This window comes from Sorex araneus, chromosome X (assembly GCF_027595985.1).
Source record: "Sorex araneus isolate mSorAra2 chromosome X, mSorAra2.pri, whole genome shotgun sequence".
Taxonomy (NCBI): domain Eukaryota; kingdom Metazoa; phylum Chordata; class Mammalia; order Eulipotyphla; family Soricidae; genus Sorex; species Sorex araneus.
Window position 1 is genome coordinate 172,785,302 of NC_073313.1, and position 8,468 is coordinate 172,793,769.

The following is an 8,468-nucleotide window of genomic DNA, read 5'->3' on the forward strand; positions in this document are numbered from 1 at the left end:
TGAAGAGTGTGGGACTGAGGGCAGTAGGGACGGGTTGGTGGTGGTGATGATGAGGTGGACTGCTGAATAGTAGGTGGGGAATGATGAGGTGGACTGGAAATACCAGAGAGATATTGCTAGAGGGTCTGAACACTTTGGTGGTGGTTGGGGGAGTAATTGTGTATATCTAAGCCATAAATGTTAATGGTTCTGTAAAAACAAAACAAAGCAAAACATGATGCTGGCACTCTGGTCGTGGGCGTGGTGCAGAAGCACAGCAAGCAAAAACAACAGTATTGTATATTCTAAAAGCAATTATTTAAAGTGATGGTTCTATGCCAGTTAAGAAGGAAACTATTGTAAAATAGTTCTTCTCTAGGATTTAAACGATTGTTGTTAAAGATAATTTAATTGTTCTTGTTTTTGTTTTTGTGCCACATCCAGTGATGCTTAGGGGCTACTCCTGGCTCTGCAATCAGGAATAACTCCTGGTGGTGCTTGGTGGGCCACATAGGGTGTCAGAGATAGAACCACGTTCAGTTGCGTGCAAGGAAAATGCCTTACTACTGTACTATGGCTCAGATCCCAAGATCATTTAATTTTTCATAGGAAAATCATACTATGTGTCAAAACCCACTTTTAATCTAAAGATATTATCGAGACAGAGGTCTGCTTTGTAATTTTAAGAGATGTGTTGTAGTTTTCAGTGCTTTTCTAGTGAATTACACTAAAACTTAATTTGTCAACAAAATAAAATAAAATGGTTTATGAGGTTTGCTAGGTAATGAATAGCAGCATTGCCCTATAGTGCAGTTAGATGCTAGGAACATTTAATGTGCAAATCATGAAAACAGTCAAAGGCAATGGTTAGTTTATAATGTGAGGCCAAATTGTATACCATGGTTCTATTAGAATTTTGAAATTCAGGGTGACTTGTTTTTTAAATATTTAATCATGAAGTTATAATACTCCTGTCTTCAGAAATGTTTATAAAAATATATTTTAAAATTTGTTATGTCAAATTGCCAGTTTTCTCTCTTTTTTTGGGGGGGGGTATCACACCTGGCGATACTCAGGGATTACTCCTGGCTCTCCATTCAGAAATTAGTCCTGGCAGTGCTCAGGGGACCATGTAGGATGCCGGGGATCAAACCTGTATCAGCCACAGGCAAGGCAAACGTTCTACCTACTGGACTATTGCTCCAGCTCCTGTTGTTCGTGTTCTCAAAGTCACCATAGTTAATGTCATCAATCACCACAAAACTGGCTTTACTTCTCTCAGCAGTTTTTTTCTCTTCTTTCCTTTCCTTCTGTTGTTATTGTGTTATTGTTATTTTTTGTTATCGGGATGACTGGGGAGAGGATGGCCACACACTTGACCAAAAATCTAGGAGCTGTTGGGATCCTACTAAGCATACGGCTGTGGTGCTGGGGATCCAGCTGGCAGCCCCCTACCTGCTGGACTCTTCGTGGAGCCCTACCTGGGCCCCTCTAGGGTTTTCTCATCTGTTAATTCAATGACCTCATCTCTCTGATCCTACACCTAATAAAGTTCACCTGTTGATTTCAATTACCAAGCAAACAATTCCAGAACATACATATTCTAATCAAATTGATTTTGAAACATTATTTTCCTTTCTGTTGGTTTTTTTCTTCTAGTACTAAACATTTTTAAAATGAACTTCAGATATAGACCAAACATTACGGCCACTTAATATCTGTATTGCAAACCATAACACCCAAAAGGAAAGAGAGAGTAAAAGGGAATGTGCCTGCCACAGAGGCTGGAGTTGGGGGAGATGGGGTGGGGGTGGTGGAGGGATACTGGGAACATTGGTGGTGGAGAATGGGTACTGGTGGAGGGATGGGTTCGATCTTTATATGACTGAAACGTAAGCACGAATGTTTGTAAGTCTGTAACTGTACCTCATGGTGATTCATTAAATTTTTTTTTTTTAAAATGAACTTCAGAAATCCAAAATACAAGTCAATCTAGTACATTCAATACAACATAATCCTATGATTATATAGCTTTGCCAGATCAGCATAGCCTAATATGATTTTAAGCTCGTAGAAAGAGCTATGCCTATTGACAGTCAAGAAAAATGACTGACTAACTCTTAATTAGAAAAGCTAATGGTACACTTGGATTATATTCATCTTTTTTCACTGTGACTTTTAATCAGGTCTCCTCTCCTTTTACTCACAATTGCCACAATTGATGCCTAATTCAAAAGTGAGGTGGTAGGCATTTGCATAATGGTGCTATTCATTCATAATGACAAGTTAGGGTTGCTAATAATTTTACACTTTTACAAAGCTAAGGAGAGAAGCAGAAATAAATCCATCACCTGAATTGTGTTCAAAGAATGAACTGCACCCTACACTTATTCAGAATTCTGATGATAGAAAAGAATGACTTATTTTGTGTGGTTGAGGATAGGCTGGGAGAAAAATCAAGATTCTCAATCTTAAATACCAAAGAGTAATCATTTGGGAAACTGAAAATACTAATCACTTCCTCCTCTTGCTTTCCCACCCCACCCCTGCTCCTTCTACCTGAGGAGACTTAGTTAAATTTAAATTTATAAAAATGAATAATATTTTAGTATAATTGTGTCTTGTATTGCATAGGCCATACTTATTTTTTTTATTTTTATTTTTATTTATTTTTTTGTGATTCAATTAAAAAAATTTTATTTTTTTAAATTTTTTTTAATTAATAGTTTATTTTTAATTAGTGAGTCAACGTGAGGGTACAGTTACAGATTTATACATTTTTGTGCTCATGTTTCTCCCTTACAAAGTTTGATAACCCATCCCTTCACCAGTGCCCATTCTCCACCACCAGTAAACCCAACATCCCTCCCCCCGTCCCCAGTCCCGTCTCCCCCCACCCCACACTGCCACTATGGCAGGGTATTCCCTTTTGTTCTCTCTCTCTGATTAGGTGTTGTGGTTTGCAATAAAGATGTTGAGTGGCCATTGTGTTCAGTCTCTAGTCTATATTTGGCCCGCATCATCTTTCCCCCACATGACCAACAACCACATTTTACTTGCTGTTCCCTTCTCTGAGTTGCCCAGAATGAGAGAACAGCCTCCAAGCCATGGTGACAACCTCCTGGTACTTATTTCTACTATTCTTGGGTGTTCGTCTTATAGTCTATTATTCTATATTCCACAGATGAGTGCAATCTTTCTATGTCTGTCTCTCTCTTTCTGACTCATTTCACTTAGCATGATACTTTCCATGTTGATCCACTTATATGCAAACGTCATGACCTCATTTTTTCTAACAGCTGCATAGTATTCCATTGTATAGATGTACCAGAGTTTCTTCAACCAGTCATCCGTTCTAGGGCACTCGGGTTTTTTCCAGATTCTGGCATAGGCCATACTTATACTAAAAAATCATTATCTAAAATTCAAACTTAACTGTGCATCCTATAATTTTACTTTCTAAATTTTGCAGCCTCCTACTCCCAATCTTTATCAGATTCGGAAGTAAGAGGTCTGGAGTGTATGATAACATTGCCACAGGAAGCTTAGGTTTATTTGGGTTACTCCCATCACAGTGCTCCCATTCCTCTGTGTTTATTTGTAACTTCTTTCTTTGTGCTCTGTTAACTTGTAAATATTGTTTTTCTCTTCTCCTTAAGTCCTTTGCAATAGTTAATTCAGAGCAATGTCTTTTTTTTTTTCTTTTTGGGTCACACCCGGCAATGCTCGGGGCTGACTCCTGGCTCTGCACTCAGGAATCATTCCTGGTGGTGCTCGGGGGACCATATCGGGGTGCTGGGAACCGAACCCGGGTCGGCTGCGTGCAAGGCAAACGCCCTACCCGCTGTACTATCGCTCCAGCCCCAGCAATGTCTTTTTTGTATGGGCTCAAGAAGACAGTTAATGCTATGCTTTTGTAACATGAGAGTTAATTGACTCCAAATGATATTTTCCTCCTGGGCATCTATCTATTCTCTTGATTTAAGCCTCAGTTGCCCTAACTTCCTAGTACCCCCAAAAGCAGGGTTCAGACGAGGGACTGGATGGACCCAGGGCAAGTGGTGAGTTATGTGCTACCTGGCATCGAGATGGGCCTGGCCAAAGTGCCATAATTCTTAACTATAAGTTAAGAGCTTGGTCATGGACAAATGCTGTCATGATCCAAAAAGTAATAACTAAATTTAGACCTTGCTAGGGTTAGGAATTTTAATCTGGCCTGAGCACTGTAGTCTGAGTCTGTGGCAAGATGTTCCCAGGAGAGCTGTCCTACAAGCCTCAATATGTCTCTTACTGTGTCCATACAAGATAACTAATATTAAGAAGTAGAATTAAGATGTTAATTAAGTTATTGGACTGAGGAAAGGAGAAAAACACCTTAAGTGGTATTTTGAGCAAAGGAAGGACTTTCTTATGTTGATTTTGCTACCTGACTGTGTGTAGCCTCTACCCCCAGTGCTGCGGGTGGAGAGAGGAAAGGTTGTTGGGAGACAGAGCAGGGAGCAAGTTGGAGCGCAGAGAGATGAGCGGGAGAGACAGGAGGAGACGGGACTGAGGAGCAGTGTGAGGCTAGAATGGGGGGTGGGGCTCAGAGAGAATAGAATAAACGGCAACTGATCAACCAACCGGCTTGGCCCTTGTTTCATCCTCTGTCTACCCCATAACTCGGGCTGCCCCTGCTGGGCTAGGGGCTCAAGGCCCTCCATCCTTTGGGGGTAGGGGTTGAGGTGGAGAGCCGTCGAGACCTCCCCTATACACCCCGAAGATTACACAGGGGTTTCCTATTCCTTAGTTGATCCTCATGTGCACCAAGTTTCAGAACTACTATTGAGTCTTAAATGATCTCCTTTGGGTGCAACAGAATAAAAAGTGAACAAGTGAAACTACATCAAATCAAAGAATTTCTGCATTACAAAAGAAACCTGGGGTAAAATTCAAAAACAGATTTCTGAACAGGAAAAAAATTTGCACTCAACACAACAAATAAATGCTCAGTGTCACTTTATATAAAGTACTCACAGCGATTAACACAATTTTTCCAAGAACTCTGTAAACAAATGAGGAGAGGAAATGAACGAGCACTTTTCAAAGGAAGACAGGCAGATGACCAATAGCAGATGATGAGTGCTGATAGTCACATATCATTAGGGAAATCCAAACCAAGATGACAAGAAGATACCATTTCACACCAGTGACAATGCACAAATCAAAAATATTTGGTACAATCTGTATTGACAAGGATGTGGTGAAAAAGAGTTCTCATTCACTGTTGATGGGAGTATTGTCTGGTTCAACCCCTTTAGAAAACCAGTATGGAGACTTCTCAGTAAGCTAAGAATGAAAATGCCAAATGACCCCGCAATTCCACTTCTGGATATCTACCCCCGAAGACAAAAACGTTCATTCAAAAGGACATATGTATACCATTATTCATTCAAGAGCTTAGAACAATAGTTAAGATATGGATTCAAGGTAGGTCCAACAACAGATAAATGTATTATAATGATGTGTTATGTTTGCCTGATGAAATAATATGCATTTTCAAGCAATGATGAAATCATGCAATTTGCTGCAACTTACATGGAATTGAAACATATCTTTTTTTTGCATAAAAGTCTGTTGTATTTTTATATAAATTAGAAGAGAAAGGGGGCGAAAGATGGCACCCATTAGAGCTGGAGAGATAGTACAGTGGGTAGGACATTTGTCTTGCACATGGTCAACCAACTCTGATTCCAGCACTCCTATGGATCCATAAGCACCACCAGGGGTAAATCCTGAATGCAGAGCCAGGATTAGCCCCTAAGCATAGCCAGATGTGGCTCTAAAACAAAAATAGAATCAAAACAACACAAAATCGCACCATTAAAATAGTATTCAAAAGCCTCCAGTACCTAGGAATCAATTTAACAAAGAAAGCTAAGAAAGTGAAAGTTATTTATACATTGTGAAATGTAATACACTTTTGAAATAAATTTTTAAGTGGATTTTTTTGCTCACCCCCACTCTTTTGCCATGACTGGGTAACAGATAGACTGCCTTCTGCCCAGGATATCATGTTTAGTGAAGTCAGAAGAAGAAGGGTAAACACGGGATAATCTTGCTTATCTGTGGTATATAGAGTAACTGGATGAGGGAATGCAAAGTGGTTAAGGGGTGGGGGCTACTCATTCATTCACTTAAGCGGGCCCCAGTAATGTCTCCATTTGTCCCTATTGCGTGCTAGTGTAGCCCAATGGTGTCTGCTTGCTCCAGGAACAAGAAGAGCCTCAAACTACTTGTCCAGGGTCTTGACAAAGAAGTCTGACCATCTTGTAGGTGGGCGGCCAGGTGTTCTTTTGACGTCCCAGTAATAGCTGTAGTACAGCAGTCATCTCCAAATCTCAATATGTGTCCGGCCCATCTGATTTTTGATGCCTTGGCGAACAAGACACTGATCCTCAATCATTGATGGAGGTCAGAACTCTGGATTCCTTCTCTCACTTGAGTGAAGCATGATAGTCCAAGAATAGCTCTTTTGATTCCTCTTTGGGATACCTAAATAGTGTTCTCATCCTGTTTTCATAGGGCCCAGGTCTCTGAGGCGTATGTTAGTGCAGAGTCTCTTGCCCCCACGCCTGGCTGTTTTCACCAGGGTCCCTCGGAAGGGGCGGGTTGAGTTTCCCTCCCTGCCCCAAGCAGAGTCCCAGCAGCCAAAGACCTCCAGAACCCAGCCACAGCCATGCTCAAGGCCACTCTCCACATGTTCAGACGAACCTCATGCATGAAGGAACCGGCAGAGGAACCCAGGTGTGCGGAACCCGGGGCCAAGATCTCGAAGGCTGCTCCAATTGGGACTGGGCCACTTCTACCCAGATACCCCATTTTTCAGTAGCTAGGCAGTCATACCCAGAAACTACCCCTGGTACTGTGTAATCCAATCAATGGCCAACATCCAGAAACTATAAAACCAAGCTCCTGAAAGCATGCGGCTTCGATGCGGCCACACAACATCTGATAGCCTAGTTCTTCCTCTTGGAGAATCTGGCAAGCTACTGAGAGTTTACTGCCCGCATGGGGGAGGGCATGGCAAGCTCCCCGTGGTGTATTCATATGCCAAATACAGTAATAATGATGAGTCTCATTCCCCTGACCCTGAAGAGCTTCTAATGCAGCACCATTGGAAAGGACAAGTAAAGAGAGACTGCTAAAATCTCAGGGCTAGAATGAATGGAGACATTACTGGGTCCACTCAAGCAAATCAATGATCAATGGGATTACAATGATACAGTGATGTTAGTGCAGGAAGAATGGTGGAATTGAAAAAATATGACCAGAGCTGGAGGTTCTTCGTCATCTTAACAACTTCTTTGATGCTCTTGAAGGCATTCCACGCCTCTCTCTTTTTCCTGTGCAGTTCCGGCACCATGTTCATCATGTCAAGTTCTCTACTCAGATACACATAACTGCTGCATTCAGAGATGTTTGTTCCGTTGAGAGCAAATGGAACATCAGGAACTAATCCATTTTTCATGAACATTGTCTTCATGAGATTCAGCTACAGCTGAATACTCTCAGTCAAAGTCGGCCAGCATTCGTGCCGCTTGGCTAATGTTTAGTGTTATGAGAACGATGTCATCAGCAAAGCGGAGGTGGTGTAGTTGCCAACTTCTATCTTCACACCCACTCCTTCCCATTCCAGTCATCACATGAAGTTCTTGAGGATGGCACTGATGAGTTTCGGTGAAATGGTGTTGCCCTGCTGAACCCTCTCTTTATGTCAATGATCGCTTCCTTGTAGAATGGTGAGATCCTGATGGTGAATCAGTAATACGGCTTGCAGAGGATCCTGATGTACTGAGTTTGGACGTCCTGTTTGGCTAGGACTACGATGACCACTTCAATCTCAACAGAATCAAAGGCCTTCTTTAAGTGATGAATATTAGACAGAGTGGCATTTTGAACTCTTGTGAAACTTCAATGAGCTTGGTCACCATGTGGATATGGTTGATTGTGCTGAATCCTTTTTGGAAACTGGCTTGCTTACATGGTTGTCCTTTGTCTAGTGTTCTGCCAATTCTATTCAAGATGATTTAGTGAACAACGTGTAGATGACAGACAACAGGCAGATTGGGCAATAGTTGCCAATGTCGTGGATGTCTCCCTTCTTATACAACAGAATGGTCCTGCTGGTTTTCCATTGGGACAGAACCTTGCATTCAGACAGATAGCATGTGAAAAACTGAGCCAGTGTATTGATGAGTACTGGCAACAGATTCTTCAAGTGTTCAGGTCTGACCTTGTCTGGACCGGGTACTGTACGTATCTTTACTGACGAAATGGCAGGTCGGATTTTGGAAGGGAGAACGCTGGGAACGACATATCCATCCTGCAGAATTTGGTATGTGGGCAGGTGGACATGGCTATCAAAGAGATCTGAGTAGAAGTTGTGGATAACCTTTTCCATTGCCCTTCTGGAAGATGTGATAGATCCATCAGGACATCGGAGGGCA